The 20,544-nt window shown below is 38.9% G+C and overlaps 1 protein-coding gene across 6 annotated transcripts in view; it reads left to right on the plus strand.

Moving 5' to 3' along the window:
* Nucleotides 1-1,311: 1,311 nt before the first annotated feature.
* The window catches only part of VRK1 (VRK serine/threonine kinase 1), an 85,516-nt gene continuing 66,283 nt past the window's right edge, over nucleotides 1,312-20,544 (plus strand). For 2 of the 6 annotated variants that reach the window (XM_015144442.3, XM_077938010.1), the window contains exon 1: nucleotides 1,312-1,414. The gene's annotated coding sequence lies outside the window, so the exon portion shown is untranslated. 6 annotated transcript variants of the gene reach the window in all.

The following is a 20,544-nucleotide window of genomic DNA, read 5'->3' on the forward strand; positions in this document are numbered from 1 at the left end:
TAACCTACTCTAACCGACCTTTCTTTTTCCTCCAGTCTTCTGTGGGGTTCTCCACTGAGCACACCCTAAAGCCAGGGAGCCCAGGGAGCCCAGGGAGCCCTGGGAGCGTGAAGCAATTTGTAGAGGTCAGCCTCCCGGGGCAGAGGGCAGGCAGGAGAAGTATTTGGAGCATACGCAGATGAGGGTATCTGGAGGGGAAAATGTAAGACATCAGGCACTATACTGAACTGTCTAATGGACAGAGTGATTTCAGGTTTTGTAGGGACTGAAGTTCACGTAATTTTGGAGGATCTACTTTAAGAAAAATCAGCTGGGTGTGGCGGCTCATGCCTGTAACTCTAGTGCTTTGGGAGGCCGAGGTGGGGTGGATTGCTTGAGCTCAGGAGGGCAAGACCAGCCTGGGCAACATGGTCAAACCCTGTGTCTACAAAAAATACAAAAATTAGCCAGGAGTGGTGGCCTGTGCCTGTAATCCCAGCTACTTGGGGGGTTGAGGTGGGAGGATTGCTTGAGCCCAGGGGGTCGCGGCTGCAGTGAACGGAGATTGCGCCAAAGCACTGCAGCCTGGGTGACAAAGTGAGATTCTATCTTAAGAAAAAAAAAAAAAGAAAAGTAAAATTGACAAATAAAAAGCAAAAAGCTATGTAAACTCATTGAAGGACCTGCGCAAGTGAGGTCCTGAAGCTTACGCTTCATTGGCTTCATTGTTAATCTCCCTCTGCCTGTGACTTCAGTGATTTTGACCTAGAACAGTGACCCAGTGCCCAATAAGCTTTCAGTCTCATGGATGATGGAGACTTAGCTGAGTATAATAAACACAATGCAAACTGTGGCATACGTTGATTACAGGTGAAACACTGCAGAGGATTAGGTAGACATTGAGATAGGCTTTGAAATAGGCTTCGAAAAACAGTAGGATTTAGACACATGTCAATGATTGGGCAGAATAATACTAATACTATCTGCTATTTATTGAGCACCAACTAAGTTTAAAGTACTGTCTATAGATTATTTCATTTAATCCTAACAGAAACAGGAAACTTATTTTACATCCAACTCTCTGCCAACACAATAAATCAAGCTACTAAGAACAGGGCTGTAAACCATATTTCCTAGAATGCTAGGGAGCAGAAGGACGGGGATCTCCCTTTGCCGCTAAGAGACTCCAACTCCCAGGATGCCTTGGGAGCGCTGGACCACAGCTCCCGGCATTCCCGGGGAGGCGCGGGGCTAGCGTAGCCTCCGTCCCGCCCCGCCGCGTTCCCGCTCGTCCCGCCCCTCCCGTCGCCTCCGAGCCAATGGGAAGGCTCCATACTGCAGGGTGCCAAGGGGCCGGCGCCGCTGCCGAGTTGCGAGTCGGCGAAAGCGGCGGGAAGTTCGTACTGGGCGGAAGGTGACGGCTCTGCGACTTAGGGTAGGGAGGCCGCAGGCGACACTGCTCGAGGACTCGCGCGCCTAGCTGGGGGCGCGGAGGAGGGCGGCCGGGGGCTGGGCCGGCACTGGGCCTTCCGGGCGGTCTGTGGGTCCGCCGGGGTGCGGAAGGCGCCGTCAGCCCTGGCTGCCCCGCGGGACCGCGCTCCGCCGCGTGGCTTCCGCCTGCGCGGGCGTTCACTCTTTGCTTGTCTCGCTCAGGCCCCGCTGGCGATCCCGGGGATTCCTGGACTGGCCAGGCCGGCCCCCATCTGAGCTCCACGTTCTGGACGCGCGTGGTGTCGCGGCCGAGCTCGCAAACGCCGCCTCGGGCGTCGCCGGGAAGCTGGGTCTGTCAGGCGGGGCCCCTGCCCCGCGGAGCTCGCTGTCTACTAGGGAAACAACACACGCAGCTGCGATGCTTTGCGGATACGGACATGCTTTCTTAGAAACGGGACAGGCAGTTGCGGGCTAGAGGAATGGGCGCGAGGCTCTTTAGGTTAGGTGATCCGGAAGGTCATCTCAGAGGATGTGACCTTTGACTTGAAACCTGAGAGGGAAGAGAGAGGCTGACCCCTGAGGATAGCAGCCAGGCCTGGGGACCGCGAGGCCGCCCGTTATTTCCCTGTCACGTCGCGGGGAGGCCCCGTGGTCTTGTACTTGAGGGTCTGTCTGGTGCAAGGCAGTTAGAGCCGCTTGTGGGTTTTGCAAAGGACTTTCGTATCCCGTTTGACAGTTCCTCCTCTGTTCTGTCCCTACCTGGCAGGGTGGCATCCTTTACTGTTGCAGCTCCTTTCAAGGGCAACGCATAGTTTTTCCTGCCACCGAAATAGTATTTTGGTTCTCGTCTCAAAACTCTTAGGTGATTGAATTAAATTCGACAGACAGCAGCGGAGTCAGACACTACAGGTTCCTGTTGAGGCCACCCATTTTTCTGATGTCCTTTCTTTCAAGTCACCCATTTTTGTTTTCCTTTGTATAGGCTCTTGCCTTCCCTCTTCTGTGTCCCTTTCTTGGAACAACTTGGAAACACCAGTTTTGCTATTGGGAGGATGTTTTAGGGAACTGTTGAAGAACCTCATTAATTACTGTGTGTGTGTTTTTCTTTTCTTTTCTTTTCTTTTTTTTTTTTTAAATTGGAATTGCCCATCTGTTGAATCTGAAATTCAAAAGAGTAAAAAAAATGTAGGGCAGCATTTATTTTCAAGAGTTCGCAATAAAGGCACCTTTCTTTATGACATGCTGAGCATGATACTTTGGGGGAGAATTTAATCTAGAATTTTGAAGCATTTTCAGAAGGAAGCAAGGGTTCTTTATATAGTCTTTATGTAGGTTACGTTTATGTTCTTCAAAATGGCATGTAGTGATTGGAATTACATTTCTGGGTGGATATTATTATGTTCATCTGTTACCTATAGAAAGGAATATAACTTAGTCACTTAATAATAGCTTTCTCTGTTGATGCTACCACAGATGGTATTCTCTACATCTCAACATTGCTGATCAGATTCTGTGTTAATACAGTAACACAACTTGAATTTAATAACAATAAACTTGTGTTAGGCGTTACTGTCAATTTAGTTCTGGTATCTAGTACAAATACCAGCTTTATAGTGCAATGGCTTCTTGTTATGCTCAGTGCTGCAAAAATTATGAGAGGATATTTGTTAAACAAATGAGATAATGGAGTAATGTGTTAAGCATAGAGCCTGGCATATAGTAAGTTAGTAAGTGCCCAGGAAATGGTTATATGGAAAGCTTATGCTAAGTTTTATTCCAGTATGCAAGTGTATATTTTAAAAATAACAGTAATGCATTCAAAATGTTGACAGACCCTAAAATTAAATTTCTTAAAGGAAATAGGCCAGCTTTTTTTTTTTTTTTAACTTTGAGAACTAATGTGAAATAATAATAAATATATAAGTGAAATGTCCCAGATGTCTAGAAATGAAAAAACAAGATTTTAATTTTGACAGCTATATTTTTTTTTCTTAAAAGCATCCCTAATAAGATATAATGTACTATGATTAGGATTATGATTTGAAAAATAAAACTTTAAAAATATTTTTGATTTGAAAAATAAAACTTATTTGGAAATGAAGCGAAGCTTTAAGATTTACCTTATATCAAATGAAGGATGTCTCCTGAATTTATGCAAATGTGCAAATGCTTATATCTCCATAGATCAGGCAGTGAGCCTAATGGGAATTAAATGCTCCCTCTTTGTGCGTGTGAGTGAGGCTTTCATGAAAATTGCTCTTGATGGGTTCTGAGAATGGATTGGTAACTGAATAGGACTGGAGAATATTTTTCAGACTGGTAGGATATTTTACATGCTTGCCAGGGTTATTTTTCGGAGAAGAAATGGACTCATTTATTCACCAGAGATCACGTGCCCCCTATTTGCAAGGAATTGTGCTAGGTGCAAAGTCTGTTCTTGCTATTGTAGTGTTTTGCCAAAGCAAGTTTTCTTTGTTTTAAATTAATGTGTGTCTGTTTTGTTTTTTTTTTTTAAACTTTATCTAGCATCCAGCACAGAATAATCCAATAAATGTGTAGAGCACATTTGAAAAACTGTACTATTAATGTTAAAATGTAGAAAATGTTTAATAAAGGTGCAAGATTAATTTAAAAGGGTGATAGAACCCTAATAAAACATTTAGGTAGGTGTTGTAACCAAGATGTAATTTTACTGTAGGATAAGTTTGGCTCCTTTGATCAAAATTCCTGTGAATCTATTTCTCATTGCCATTATAAAGATGCAGAGGGCTGTGTCCTTTGAATTTTTTTCCCTTTGGTGCTTGAATGATATTTAAGCATCCAGCATTCCGAAGTTGCTATTTTGAAGTAATTTCATGCACTTTCCCAATTACTCCTGCTCCATCTCTCCCAATGTTGTCTTAAATCTTTGCACTCAAATTCAAGCACATCCTACTATTCTTGTTCTGAGTGACATATGGGCAACACTTTGAAAAAGAAAAGCTCTCTAGAAAATCTAGAGAGGTATAAGCAGGGGCCCTTCTCCCATATTAGGAGTTAGATTTTTAGTATTCATCAATAAATACTAATGAGAAGAAACTGCTCTACTTTTACCAACATTCTTCGGGAAATTTATTAAGAATTTTATTAGCTACAGCATCTTTGTCAGCTTGGAAAAATATATGTTTGTGAATCATGTTTATTTAGTCTTTAGGTAAGTACAGGATTTTGATGATTCTTTGCAGTTACTCCTCTCTCTCTATGGGTCTCTTGCCCATAGGATGGGAACCAGTGCTCTAGGATTTGAAAATTAAGGTAGATACTGTTCACACTGGCAAATATTGAAGATGAATATTAAACTTGTATACTAAAATGTTTATTGGTAAGTCTTATTCATTAAATGGGAAGATATACTAGACGAAGTAATAATTAAATTGCAAGGTAATTTGAGATTTGGGAATGTTCTGTCATACACTTTTAAAGCAAATACTATATTGATAATGGAAGGACACATGTCTTGTGGAGCTCAGTATCAGGAACAATATAGTTGGTCCTCTAGGGGACTAAACATGAGAACTGAAAGTCATTAGGAACACCAGCAGCCCCATTCTACTGTTTCGAGGACCTTATAATTTCTTTCTGTGTATTTTCTTTTCTTTTTGAGGACCGTCTGTCTGACTGTTTGTATGTCGGCAGATATGTCTGCTCTAGACTTCGATACTTGCTTTAAGAATGCAAAAGAGATTGCATTATCTAATTGTCATTTGTATCTAAAACAAACCATGACTTTAGACATAGCTGAGATAACCATAGCTTTATTTCAGGTTAATTGCTTTTCTTAAACTGTTTATCAAGTAACAGCTAAAGAAAAGTCATCATTTGATGACACTAAGTATTAATGCATTCTGATTGCATTTCACAATATTAAGTGTTAGAACTGTTAGACCTTAAGTCTTTATAGATTGTGTCTGGAAAACATAGGGAAAGAAATGTTTACTGTTTCTACTGTAGTCTTTAGAGTTGCTTTTTTCACACTTTATTGCAGTTTACTATATAATTTGGCAACAGCTATCAACATAGAGATTATATGTAATTACAGTGTACCCTTGAACAACTCAGGGCTTGGAAGTGCTGACCCCCACGCAGTTGAAAATCCAGGTATAAGCTTTGACTCCTCAAAAGCATAACCACTCAGCCTGTTGACCAGAAGCCCTATCAATAGCATAAACAATTGATTAACACATATTTGTATGTTATAGATACTATATGCTATATTCTTACAATACAATAAGCTAGAGAAAAGAAAATGTTATTAAGAAAACCCTAAGAAAGAGAAAATATATTTCTGGTTGATGAAGCGGAAGTGGGCCATCTTAAAGGTCTTCATCGTCATTGTCTTGGTGTTGAGTAAGTTCAGGAGGAAGAACAAGAGGAGAAGTTGGTCTTACTGTCTTGGAATGGCAGAGGCAGAAGAAAATCTGTATAAGTGGACCTGCACAGTTCACACTCATGTTTTTCAAGGGTCAGCTGTATACATTTTTTTCTTAGAGGTAATAAAACAAATCTGTTATTTGGGAATCAGGAAAAAAGTTCTAAGATTCATTTTTTAAAAATAAGTTCAGATTGTAACATTTAAGAAGTTTAATCTTGTTTTTTCAGACTTGCAGAAAATACTTTAGAAATGCTGATTGTAAAATTTATCTTTCATATGTTGCTGGTAGGAATCTAAAATGATTGCTGGAAATTAGTTTGGCAATTTCTCGAAAAGTTAAACATACACTTGACACACAATCCAGCAGTTGCACTCCTGAGCCTTTATCCTAGAGAAATGAAAACTTACATTCACAAAAAAACCTGTACATGAATGCTCGTAGCAGCCTTGTTTATAGTAGCCAAAAAGCAGAAACAACTCACATGTCCTTCAGTGGGTGAATGGTTAAGTAAAATGTGATAGTCTTGCAGTAGAACACCACCATCAAAAAAAGAAACAAACTGTTGGTACATGCGACAACTTGGATGGAGTTTAAGGGCATTGTATTGAGTGAAAAAAGCCAGTCTCAGAGGTTGTATGATTCCATTTATATAGCATGCTCAAAATGACAGAATTACAGAAATGGAGAACAGACCAGTTTTGCTGGGGTTAGGGCTGACTTTCTTTGAGATGATACAACAGTTCAGTGTCTTGTTTGTGGTGATGGTTACATGAATCTGTACACATGACACAATGTCCTAGAATTAGACACACAAAAGAATGTAAAAGTTGACATTTCAATAAGTAGTTCAATGATGAATATTGTATTAGTGTCACTTTCCTGCTTTTGATAATTGTACAGTGCTTGTCCATTTTTTTGACTGTATCACGTTTAACCATTTACCCATGGAAGGCCATGTGGGTTGTTTCTGGTTTTTGGTGATTACAGATAAAGCTGCTATGAACATTAATGTACAGGTTTGTGTGTGACTGTAAGTTTTAATTGTTCTAGAATAAATGCCGAGAAGTGCAACTGTTGGGTCATATAATGATGAAATCTTGAGCCCTCTTATTCTGTCCCAGGTGGGATGTGAATCATCCCTTTGTCCATCGTATCCACACTGTATACACCACCCACCAGCTAGTCAGTCACTCTTGGTTATCAGATTGACTGTCTGGTATCTTGGTGCTTGTGTTCAAGAATCTCTTATTTTACTTAGTAATGACCTGAAGTGCAAGACTAGTGATGCTGGCATTTTTTTTTTTTTTTTTTTTGAGACAAGTCTTGATCTTGTCCCCCAGGCTGGAGTGCAATGGTGTAATCTCAGCTCACTGCAACCTCCGCCTCCCAGGCTCAAGCGATTCTCTTGCCTCAGCCTTCCTAGTAACTGGGATCACAGGCGCCTGCTGCCATGCCCGGCTAATTTTTGTATTTTTAGGAGAGACAGGGTTTCACCATGTTGGCCAGGCTAGTCTCGAACTCCTGACCTTGGGTGATCCGCCTGCCTCGGCCTCCCAAAGTGCTAGGATTGCAGGAGTGAGCCACCGTGCCCGGCTGCTGGCCTATTGTTATAATTACTTTAAGTATTGTTGTCAATCTCTTAACTGCCTCTAGTTTGTAAATTAAACTTTATCGTATGTATATCTAATGTATATATAGGAAAAAGCATATTTATGTAGGATTTGATACTCTCCATACTCTCCATCGTTTAAGGTATCCACTGAGGGCTTTGGAATGTATCCCTCACAGATGAAGCGGGGGCTGCTGTATTTGAGAGAGAGTTTCTCCACATCCTAACTACCATTTGGTATTGGTGATATTTTTTGTGTGTACTGGTATCTCCTCATGGCTTTAATTTTCATCCTAATGGCTGATGATTTCATGTGCTTATTTGCCATTCATTTTTTTTTTTTTTTTTGGTGATTTGTCTGTTCAAATCTTTTACCTGTTTTGTGATTGGTTTGTTATTGATTTTAGAGCACTCTATATGTTGTGTATACAAATCCTTTGCCAAGTATATGATTTGTAAATATATTCTCTCGGTCTCTGGCTTGTCTTTTCATTTTCTTCTAGTGTCTTTAGCATCTAAAAAGTTTTAAATTTTGATAAAGTCCAACTTCTCAATATATGGATCGTGTTTTTAGTGCCTTTCTTAGAACTCTCTGCCTAACTCTAGGTCAGGAGGATGTTCTCATTTTTTCTTCTAAGTGTTTTACCCGTATATGTCTTACATTTAGATCCTTTTTGGTTTCATTTTTGCACAGGATGTGAGATTTAGATCTTGGTACATTTTTCTTTTCCTTTTTGTCTATGGATGTCCAGTTGTTCCAAAACCATTTGTTGAAAAGCCTACCCTTTCTCCATTGAATAAGTTTTAAAAATCAAAAATCACTTGGCCATATACTGTAAATTAGATATGAAAACAAAGACTGGAAGAAATGAATGAGCAATTAAGTATGAATAAATACAGGTTTATTGAAGGCATAACATGGCTGGAGTCTGGAAAAAGTGGGAAAACATTTTAGAGAATAACATGGGCAAAGATCTGTTCTAGAGAAAATAAGTAAGAACTGGCCGTTTTGGGGAGTTATGCAAGTGAAGGGAAGTAGAGAAGTAAAGGAAGAATCATTGGTTCATGAAAAAGAAAGAGTATATAAACTGGCTAGATTGAAGCATTTGTAGTCAGTTTCATTGGCCATTAGGAAGGTGCTGTATATTCTTAAGCAGGAAAATGGTATGATAGAAATTGTATTAAAGAGAAGTTGTTTTAGGACGATTTTTGGCAGTGGTACGTTGGTAGGAAGAACGGGATATAATCATGACCTTTGACTTACTACTTTGTAATACAAATATCTGCCAGAAAGCTAAAAAAGTGGTGTTATTTCAGAATGTTATAAATTCCTAGTATTTTGTAGAAGGCAGTGGTAGATTTCAAAGTTTGCTACTGTCCTCAGTGATGGAGTTGGAGAAGTCTGCAGGACTTCCAAACTGTTTCATATTTATGCTACTGTTATTAAGTTATACATGTGGGAAAAAGAGTAGTTTTCATTGGCTTATTGTTGATGTGGGTGACATTTCTTACCAGGCCTGAAAAGAGTCCAAGAGTTGAGCAACTGAAATGATAAAAACATAAAGAGTTCATAAATCGGTCCAATGAGGAAAAGTTATTGGGATCATATTTATTTATCATGGCAAAGAGGAGACTCAGGGGTTATTAGATCAGTATGTCCTGATGCTTGTATGTGAAGAACTATACAGAAAATGATGATGACCAGCTGTTCTTCAAAATCCTGAGGACTGTATAAGAACAAGTGGCTCAAATTGCAGCTTTAAGGTTTTGGTCTTAGGGAACAATTTCCAGACAGTAAGGACATTATGTATTTCATGTGAGATATCAAAGGATACACTAGAAACCTAGATGTAGTATAGGAACATTTTACTTATAGTCGGGGGGATGTGAAAGATATCTGTGTTTTGGCCCTTGAGTCCTGTTAAATTCATGAGCGAAAGTACTCACTTTCCATTTTGTTAGTGCCTACTTCAGTTCTTGGTTTCTCCAGGCAAATTATACCCTTCCCCTCCCCCACCATTTATCTGTGGGGATCTCATTTGGTTTCTGCTTTCTTTTGTGCATTTAAAAGATTATCATGGCTGTAGATTGGACTTAAGTCATTTAAAAAATAATCAGTCAACAAATAGAACCTGTATAGTGTCGAACTACTAGAAATCAATGCCTTTCTGTTCCTATTTAGAACATGGAAAAATGTATCATCCCATTAAGAAAAAAATCATTGCTGACTTGTTGGGCCAAGGATTTTACAGTATAAGAGGTTACCATTGACACATGTTAATGAAAGAAGGGCAATATTAAAAGCTTTCATGCAACAACTCAAATGTTTTTAAAGTACCTTTTGTGTTTGATTTAACTTCCTTAGTCTGATTCTTTTCTACTTGTCTAGATCTTTTTTTCCACTGAAATGTTGAGATTGACCAAGAATATTTCACTTGTGATTGCAGCCCTTCAGTATTATCACCGAGATTTTTTTTTTTTTCTGCAGAAGAGCAAGCTCTTACAGTGCTGTGCAAGCTGCCCATTTAAAACTATCATTGCTTGGCACCTATGCCCTAGTGACAGTTTGACCAACATGTGAGCAGGCATACTGCCATCCTGACAGATGGGCGTGAGTATAGGCAGCCAAGAAACCATGTATCTGCATCTAGTGTATTTGTTAAGGGCAGGATTCCCAGTCGGGGATGTTCAAACGTCTGTCCATCCTGAGCTTTCACGCCTGTGGATAAAGGGATGTCATCATTAATCCCAGCTTCCATGGGTATATAAGAGCTTCTTGGCTCTTACAGAAGTAGGCAATTGGGGACAATCAGGATAATTGTTCTCTTCTTCATCACAGGACTACTTCAAATAATCCTTTCCTCTTTCTCCTAGCCAGCTAGGTTTACAGTGAGTACAAACCTGTTCAGACATTATACTGATACTTGTGGAGTATGTGCTTGCTCATTTCTTTTCCAGAGTTTGAAAGCTTTGAAAGTCATTTGATGTTTATGCTTTGGACAGTGACATATAAAATTGGATCAGGTAGATCTAGTTCAAATATTGACTGCTGTGTGACATTCGAGCAATTCAATTTAGCATCAAATCAAGGTAAAGTAATACTTAGAGTTGTTGAGAGAATTAACTGCAAAATGTATACATGAGTCATTTGGTGTAATGTCTGGCCCACAGTAAGTGTTCAATAAATGTTTGTCATCATCATCATTTTCACTTTGATATACCTGAAGATGTTTTTCTCTGGAGAGGTATCTGAAACAAAACTTTTTTCAATTCACTCTCACTTCCCATCATTCTCCTTCCTTCCTTCCCTCCTTCCCTCCCTCCCTCCTTCCTTCCTTCCCTCCCTCCCTCCCTCCTTCCTTCCTTCCCTCCCTCCCTCCCTCCCTCCCTCCTTCCTTCCTTCCTTCCTTCCTTCCTCGCTCTGTCAACCAGGCTGGAGTGCAGTGGTGTGATCATAGCTCACTGCCACCTTGATTTCCTGGGTGCAAATGATCCTCCTCCTGAGTAGCTGGAATGACAAGCCACCATTTCTGGCCCACCATTCTTGTGACATCATCACATGGTCTGGTCTATGATGAAATGCTTCCAATGACAGAGAACTCACTACGTAGCTCTAGGGTAGAATTTCTCATCTATGGGACTATTGACATTTTACATGGGTCATTGTTTGTTCTCTGCACTGTGGGATGTTTAGTAGCATCTCTGGCTACAGAGACAGAATCATCTCTGGTTGAGAACCACTGCTCTAGAGACAGCCTATCCTATTTTTATTAAAGTACTGACCGTTAGAAGGTTCTTTCTTACACTGAGTGGAAGTCTACTTGTTTCTTCTACTCACTTCTGCCTTTTGGAGAAATGTAGAACAGGCTGAATCCCTCTTCCACGTCACATCCTTTCAAATATGTGAAAATAGTCATCAAGTATTCTCAGTCTTTTTGATTTGAAACATCTCCAGTTCATTAGCTATTCCTTACATGGCATGGTTTCATGTCAGTTTACCACATTGGTGGCTTTCCTCTTTTTAAAGAAATTTCATTTTAAACTGTAGTGCTTTGAATTGAGTTCTGTGCTCCAGACATGGCTTGATACATGAGAAATAGAGTTGTATCTCTTGTTCTAGATATAACACTTTTCTTCTGTGGGTTAAGGGAAGATATCACCTTCCTTCTACATACTATATTTTTATTAATATTGGCTATATCATTTTGTGACCACATCATACATTGAACATAAAGTTGAATAAAATCCCTGCATCTGTCTGAGCTATGTCTTTTCATCCTGTTTGTATGCATTAGTTTTGGGGTCCAACCATGGGAGCTTATGTTTGTCTCATTAAATTTTATTGAATTTAGCTAACTGCAACTTTTAAAGATATTTTGCAATCCTAATTCTTGGTTTAATTGGAAGCTTCTAGCCTAAAAGAACATGTATGTGATGATGCTATGCACTGAGACTGGAAATACAAGAGAAAGAAGTCATTTCTCTCTCTCTCTCTCTATCTCTCTCTCTCTCTCTCTCCCCCCCCCACCCTCCCCCTCTCTCCCTCCCGCTCTCTCTCCCTCCATCCATCTCTCTCTCTCTCTCTCTCTCCCCCTCCCCCCCACCCTCCCCCTCTCTCGCTCCCTCCCGCTCTCTCTCCCTCCATCCATCTCTCTCTCTCTCTCTCTCTCTCTGTGTGTGTGTGTGTGTGTGTGTGTGTGATTGAAAAGAGATTGAGTATGGAAACCTGGGTAATACCAATATTAAGAGGCAGCCGGGCAGAAAGGAAGTAAGAAAGGAGACCAAGAAGTGGTGTTCAAAAAGTTAGGATGAAAATAGTAGGAGTGTCTTGTAATGCTGGAGTGACTCTGTGTTAGGTACTGTGGTAGATACTTGAATAAAAAATAAATGGGACATGGTCCCTGCTTTCTGCCCTGTTTTTGTTTAATTGTTCAGTTTGCGTAACTGCCTGGTCAGTCATTCCTCGAGACTTGGAAGTCATCCTTTATTTCTCCCTCATACCCTTGCCTCTTTGGGTTACCAAGTTCCACTGATTAAAAAAATTTTTTTGAAGTGTAACAAAAAGGTGCACAAGCATGAAGCTCAATGATTTTTAAAGTTTTACAAAGTGAACACCCTGTAATCACCACTACCCAGATCAAGGTATTCATTTTCTAGCACCCCAGAAGCCCAGATTATGTGGGGATATCTTGCAGACAGTAGTTACTCCCACCCAAGGTAACCACGATTCTGACTTACATAACTATAGTTTTACCTGGTTTTGAAATCATATGTAAATGGAATAATGCCCTCTGGACTTTTTTTTTTTTTTTTGCCTGACTTCTTTTACTCAATGTTGTGTCTGAGATTCATTCATGTTGTTGCATATAGTTTGTTATATTTAAAAATAGCTCTATAGTTGTGGTTATCCATCCCTACATAATACACTAGTTTTGATTATTGGTTATTGCATAACACACCACTCCAAACTTAGTGGTATAAAATAACAACCATTTTATTATGCTCATGGATTCTGTGGATTGGGAATTTGGTGGTTATGGCTTATCACTGCCCTACAATGGTTGGGGTCTAGAATCATTTAGAGGCTTCTCCACTCACGTGTATGTACCTTGACTAGAAAGTCTAGAAGGCTAGGATCATCTGATACTATTGACCAAACCTACATGTGGGGTCAGGAGGTTTTGGATTTTCACAGCATGTTGGCTGTGTGTCCAGAGGAAGCTTCCTGAGAGTAGCTTATCTTCAGAAGTCATATAATCTCACCTCCACCATATTCTATTGGTTGACAAAGACACAGCCTGCCTGGATTGAAGGGGAGGGGACATAGACCTCATATCTTTATGAGAGGTGTGTCAAAGAATTTGTGGTCATTTTTTAAAACTACCACACATTACATAGCAAAATTCATTTATTCATTCTATTTTAGGTATTTGAGTAGTTTCTGTTTTGAGGCAATTATGAACGTTGCTATAATCATATACATATGTATATGTATGTATCCTTTGGCATACTTGTATATTCATTTTGGTTGGGTATATATGTAGGAGTAGAATTCCTGGTCAAAATGTATATGCATCTAGCTTTATTTCTTTTTCTTTTTCTGAAATGAAGTCTCACTTTGTCACCCAGGCTGGAGTGCAGTGGTGTGATCTTGGCTCACTGCAGCCTCTGCCTCCCAGGTTCAAGTGATTCTCCTGCCTCAGTCTCACGAATAGCTGGAATTACAGGTGCCTGCCACCAGGCCTGGCTCATTTTTGTACTTTTAGTAGAGATGGGGTTTCTCCATGTTGGCCAGACTGGTCTCCAACTCCTGACCTCAAGTGATCCACCTACTTTGGCCTCCCTAAGTGCTGGGGTTACAGGCCTAAACCACTGCACCCAACCACGTGTCTGATTTTAATAGACACTGCCAAACTGTTTTTCATCCTTGTCGTACCTATTTATACTTTTACCAACATATGAAAGTTCCAGTTACTCTGCAGCCTTGCTTCCCTTGATATTGTCAGTTAAATATTACAAAAAATTAATCACTAGTGGCTGTATAGAAGATCTCAGTGTGGTTTTCATGGGCATTTCTCTAATGACTGATAATTTGAGTACTTCTTCATATGCTTGTTGGCCATTTGGATACCCTCTGTTATAAAGTTCCTCTTCAAGTCTTTTGTCCATTTTAAACAGATTGGATTGTCTTTTTTCTTATTGAAATGTGGAGTTTATAAGGTATCTGGATTTGAATCCTTTGTCGAATATGTGAATTATAAAAATATCTTCCTGTCTTATGGCTTGTCATTTCACTCTCGTAATGTGTTTTTGATGAACTGGAATTCTAAATTTTAATCAATTCCAGTGTATCCGTCTTTTCCTTTATGGGTAGTGTTTTTTTGTGTTTAAGAAGTTTTTGCTACTCCAGGGCGATGAAGCTATTTTCTTGTGTTATCTTCTGGAAGCTTTAGTATTTTGCCTTTCAGATTTAGGTCAAAGTCCCCAGGAATTTGTTTGTGTGTTGTGAGGTAGGGATCAAGGCTTCTTTTTCTTTTTTCATATGGTAATCTATACAAGTAGTAGCCGGTGGCATTGGGTCTGGTGGGCACGAGCCTGGGAGTTAGGATTCCACTATTCTCCACCTTAGATTATCTTTAATGAGCCTTCTGCACTTGGGCATATTCTTAAATCCCTCTTGACTCAGCTTCATTTGTGAAATGAAGGATTTGAATGGAATGTTTTCTGATTTTCATTCTAACTATGGTTTGCTAGATCTCTGCCTACTGTTGTAGTTGTATTGAGGCTTGTTAGAATCTTTTTATATCTGGATTCTGTTATCTAAAATATTAATAACATCTCCCAGCTTTATGTTGTCCCCAGTTCGAATATGCCGTCTAGAGCTTAGCTGCTGATGAAAGATAGTTTTGTTGATCAGATAGGCAAGTCCAAGATAACCTGTTCTTCTGATTTTAGTTTTTATTTTTTTTGAGATGGAGTCTCACTCTGTTGCCCAGGCTGGAGTGCAGTGGCGCTATCTCAGCTCACTGCAACCTCTGCCTCCTGGGTTCAAGCAGTTCTCCCACCTCAGCCTCCCAAGTAGCTGGGATTACAGGCGCATGTCACCACGCCCAACTAATTTTTTGTATTTTTAGTAGAGATGGGGTCTCATCATGTTGGCCAGGCTGGTCTTGAACTCCTGACCTCATGTGATCCACACACCTTGGCCTCCCAAAGTGCTGGGATTACAGGCGTGAGCCACCGTGCCCAGCCTCTGATCTTACTAGTATAGTATACTCTGTCCCTTGCCAGGAGCTCATCATGCTTTCTTTAGTAAGTCATGGTACAGGGCACCAATTCCATTTAAAAAAAAATTAGCTATCTCCTACAGAAAGGATCAAATTCCATTTTTGAAAGTCATCTGCACATACTATTCATCTTACTTGTCCCTTCAGTTTCGTACTTGAACTTTTAAGAATCACATACACAGCATAGAGTTTCATGAATCAGCAGAAGTCATTCAAGATCAGTGAGTTGTAGTCTTGGCAAATTCTGTCTTCCATCTTGGAAAGTGGCATACATTCCAAATTACTATATCAGGTTTATGTAATATGTTTGTGTCTCTAAGAAAAGTGAGTCAGGAACTACCCTGGATGACAGAACAGAAAATCTATCATTTGCTGGTTTCTTTGTGTTCTTAGTGGCCTGCTTTGAGGTGTTTTTAACCCTTCTTTGAAAAGATCTAGTTTGGTTTCCACAGAATGCTATAATCAATTGTAGCTATTCTTTGTTATCCTTGCTATCACATTGTTCCTCTCATTAACCCCCTTTTTAAAAATCAAACAGCTTTAGTGAGATGTAATTTACGTACCATACAATTCATTCATTAAAAGGTATAATTCAGTAGTTTTTAGTGTATGCACAGGACTGTAACCATCACCATAATCTAATTTTAGAATGCTTTCATCAGTGCTAAAAGAACCCCCTACTCATTAACAGTCATTCTCCATTCCCTACTCGATTCCTAAGAAACCACGAATCGTTTTGTCTATAAATTGATCAATTCTGGAAATTTTACATAATTGGAATCATACAATATGTAGTCTTTTGTGACTGGTTTCTTAACATATGTTCAGGGTTCATCCCTGTTGTACGTGTGTTAATACTTTATTTCTTTTTATTGCTGGATAATATTCCGTTGTGTAGATGTACCAAATTTGATTTATCCATTCATCAGTTGAAGGACTTTGGGGTTGCTTTTACTCTTTGACTGTTATGAATAGTGCTGCTATGGACATTTATGTACAAGTTGTGTGAATATGTGTTTTCATTTATCTTAAGTTTGCCTAGGTAATTCTTTAAGTTTTTTAGGGACTACCAAACTTTCCCAAAGTGGCTGTACTGTTTTATGTTCTTAGTAACAATATGTAAGGATTCAGATCTCTAGATCCTACCAAAACTTGTTACTGTCTTTTTGTTTATATCGTCCTAGTGGGTAGGAAGTGGTATCTCGTTGTGGTCTTGACTTTCATTTCCCTAACAGCTAATGATGTTGCACATCTTTTTGTTTGCTTGTTGGCCATTTGTTTATCTGTTTTGGAGAAATGTCTGACCAAATCCTTTACCCATTTTTAAATTGACTTAGTTGTCTTTTTGAGTTCATTAACCTTTTAATGTTCACTGTGATTTACTTTTAACTCAAAATGTTTTTTCTTTTTCTTCCATTTTGTTCAGAGACTCTTCCTTCTGTATTAAGCAGGATGGTTAAGAGGGTTTTCAAGCCCTTTTACATTTTCTTGGCAACAGGTTCCATTAGCAGCATACATACATGTGGATTACCTTAGACTGGAAAATGTACATCTACTGGTTATTGGAATAGATCATTTGTGGTTCATACTGGTTATATTAATAAACTGAACTCTGCTCTTTTCCCTACAAACCAGGGGGTAAAATGCCTGGCTTTGACTTTAATCCAAGCCTTTCATTTTACAGGTAAGGGAAAAGAAAAACCTGGAGAAGTTAGGTCTCAAGGTCTTAAGTTCCCAACAGGTAGACCTGGACCATGACTTTAATTCAGCCCATTCTTAAGAACTATCAGTTGGTTTCACATCATGTGGCAGATATGTCAGAATGAAGGGATACCATGGTAAGACAGGGTCCCTGATTTGGAGATCCTCACAAACTGTGTCACAAGAGATTGACATATACACAACTAATGGTTATACAGTATCACAATTGCTGTGAGTTGTGTACAAGGATGTATAGTCAGTCCAGTGCTCTTAACAGTGCTCGGTGCTGACTGGGATTTTTACCTTACTTTCTTTTGCATATAGGCAGAATTAGATTCTTGAGTAGTTGATTTTGTTTGGGTCATTTAGTAAGAAATGATAACACAAATGCCATCATTCAAACCCTGAGATTACAGAAGAAACAGACTTTAGAATCTTCAGGGTTTTGGACTAGAATCTAGAAGATAGTCTCATTAAGTGCACCATTATTATATATGTATTATTTTCTTAGCTTTTTTCATATATTCTTCAGTGGCTTATACATCAAGTTTTTTTCAACTGAATTTGTGTTAGTATATTAAAAAAAACAAAACTTTTCTGAAGACGTTTTATTTACATCAGTGATTTATTTCATTACTTTTGTCCTTTGGATTTTTGGAAGTCATATTTCTTTTCACTTGACAGAGTTAGGCCATGGGATATGTATTTATAGTAAGATGTAAGTATGTTTCGGTTTGATCTTTTATACTATTTTCATGGCATTTGTATTTATGGCTATGTTATTAGTCATTAAAGCAAATGTTTTTCCCCCTTAAGACTTCTTGTTTTGCACATGAGTTATTCTGCAGTATGTGCTCTCTTTTAATTAGCAAAAAGGCATTTTTACAAAAATTACACTTTCCTTGCAACTTACTGGTTGTAAGGCCATGGACAAATTATTTAATTTCCCTTATCCTTGGTTTCCTTATGTAATGATACAGTCAATATCATTACACCTTTGTTTTATGGTTATCGTAAGAATTAGAGATGATGTGTTTAAATTACCCAGCATATAGCTTGCCACATAGATGCTTGAATATTGATGGTATTAATTGTAATATATTAGTTCATTTATACATAAGAGCTATAAATTCTAGTTAATGGTTAATTGATTCTTCGTGGTATGGATTACTCATTTAGGATTAATTGAGCAAAAATAAGTGATCATATTAATGTAAGAACTTGATGTCAATATTCATTTTCAGTTAGTTGTCTTTTAGAGACTGTAGTACGTTAAAGACTAGAGACTATTGCTGTTTAACCTATCTTTATCTTTAAAACATGAAGGTATGATCCTGTCTGCAGATTACGGTATTGAGAGTTATTTTTCTATGTAGTCAATTGCAGTGTTTTAACTTGTGGCAGTTGATAGGGCTGACTGTGTTGATCCTGATGCTTTAGAAGCACTGGTAAATTCCAGACTAATATTGGAAAGAATTACTTGGCATTTTATTTACTAAAGTTCTTTTTGTTATTCATGAAGAATTCTTAAAAAATACCTCAATTGAAAAATTAATACATGTACACAACAATAAATTTAAACGGTATAAAAGAGCCAAGAATGAAAATTAAGCTTCACACCCTTAAGGCATCCTCTGCTACTAATTGATTATATAGCCTTCTAGTAATGTGCTGTATGTACACGCTTGGGGATACATTGTTGCACAGCTCCCAGGGGTGTGGTCATACATATTCAAGCGTATATGCAGCATATATATAATGGTCCTTTTATATAAATAGGAATGTTCTAATACAAAGTTCTTTCCTTGTATTTTTCACTTAATGATATGTCTTGGTGAATATTCCATGCCAATGTATGTAGATCTACCTTATTTTTAAAACTACATAATATTCCATTCTGTGTGTATGCCATGCTTCATTTAATATTATGTTGGTGCAAAAGTAATTGCGGTCTAACCTAAAAGTCCCCTCTTGATGGTAATTAAGGATCTTTCTAGTCTTTTATTGTATATAATGCTGCAGTAACTGTCCATGTATATTTGACAGTATGTGAGTACACCTACATGATAAATTACTGGAAGTGCACTTTGTGAGCAAAAGGGAGTACGCATTTAAAATTTTGGTAATGCCAAATTGTTACGCCTTTTTCCTCATACTCTTACCAACCCAGTGCATTTTCTTGTTTTTTGAATTTGACTAATATGATAACTAAAAAGTCATTTTAATTGTAGATTAATTCTCATTGTAATTTTAATTTGCATTTTATTAATGAATGAAGCTGAGTCTATTTGTTATTGATTTCCAGGATATATTGTTAGTGAAAGAAATCATGGTGAAGAACGAGCTGTATAATATTCTCTCTCTCATCTGTCTCTTATCTGAAATGAGGGATGCAGATAAATGTATTTTATTTGTTATTTAAAAGGAGAAAACAGGAAGGATAACCCCAAAACGAATGAAACCAGTTATTTGAGGGGAAAAATAATAAAGAGGGAGGGATAGAATCTAGGATTCTCTGAAAATACCTTATATTGTTGGGCTTTGGAAATGTAAATGTTTTATACATTTAAAAAAGTTAAAGAGGAAAATATATCAGTTAAATATTTAGGTTGACATTGTTAGGAACCAAGGTTTTTAACAAATGAGAAAAACCAGGTGCAGTGGTTCGTGCCTTAATCCCAACGCTTTGGGAGGCTGAGGTGGGAGGATCACTTGAGCTCAGGAGTTTGAGACCAACCTGGGCAACATAGCCAGACCTCGCTATACCAGAAAAAAGAACAGAATAAAACAAATTAGTGGGCATGGTGGCACTGGTCTGTAGTCCCAGCTGCTTGGAAGGTTGAGGTGGGAGGATCGCTTAGGGCCGAAGCTGCAGTGAGCGGTGATTCTGCTATTGCACTCAGCCTGGGTGACAGAGTGAGACCCTGTCTGAAAAGAAAGAAAAAAAAAATCTTGTTGCTCTGTCCACTCAAAAAACCTAGAAATAATATCTTAGAGCCCAGATTTTGGTCTCTGAATACCATTTTCAACTAAAAGGGAATAATAGGGCCCCTTGTAGAAGTGGCTGATTATAGGCTTGGGACAGGAAAATGTACAGAAGGAACCTGGAACATTTTGTACTAGGAAAGCAAGGAAAAGCTCCACGACTGGTAGGGTTGTATCAGGAAACAGTGGCCAAATTGAAGGGGCGCCCATTGTCCAGTGGGAAAGAAAAAAATGAGCAGCCCCTGACGTTCAGAAGCCTCACGGCTAGGCCATGTTCTCCTACTAAACATGAGCGGTCTCACAGAATACTTTCAATAAAGTTTCTCCGAGATCATGATAAAATGAGGCAAAGCACAGACAAAAACCAAGGCCACTGTGCCACTTGTGAAATACTTAGCCAAAATGAATGACTGCTGCTTCTTTACCCATTACAGTTTTATCTTCATTCTCAGCTCCCCTCCCTTAGGTAAGATTTATTGAGATACATAACCACAGAATTACCCTACTTCCTCACAGCATCCAATGTAGAGAAACTCCTCCTTTCTCTACATTGGATGTAGAGGGGAATTTGGGGGAAGACCGTCCCCCAAATTACCAAACTGAGGGCCAAAGTGTGAAATAGATTTTAACAGTTTCTAAC

This window comes from Macaca mulatta, chromosome 7 (assembly GCF_049350105.2).
Source record: "Macaca mulatta isolate MMU2019108-1 chromosome 7, T2T-MMU8v2.0, whole genome shotgun sequence".
NCBI lineage: Eukaryota > Metazoa > Chordata > Mammalia > Primates > Cercopithecidae > Macaca > Macaca mulatta.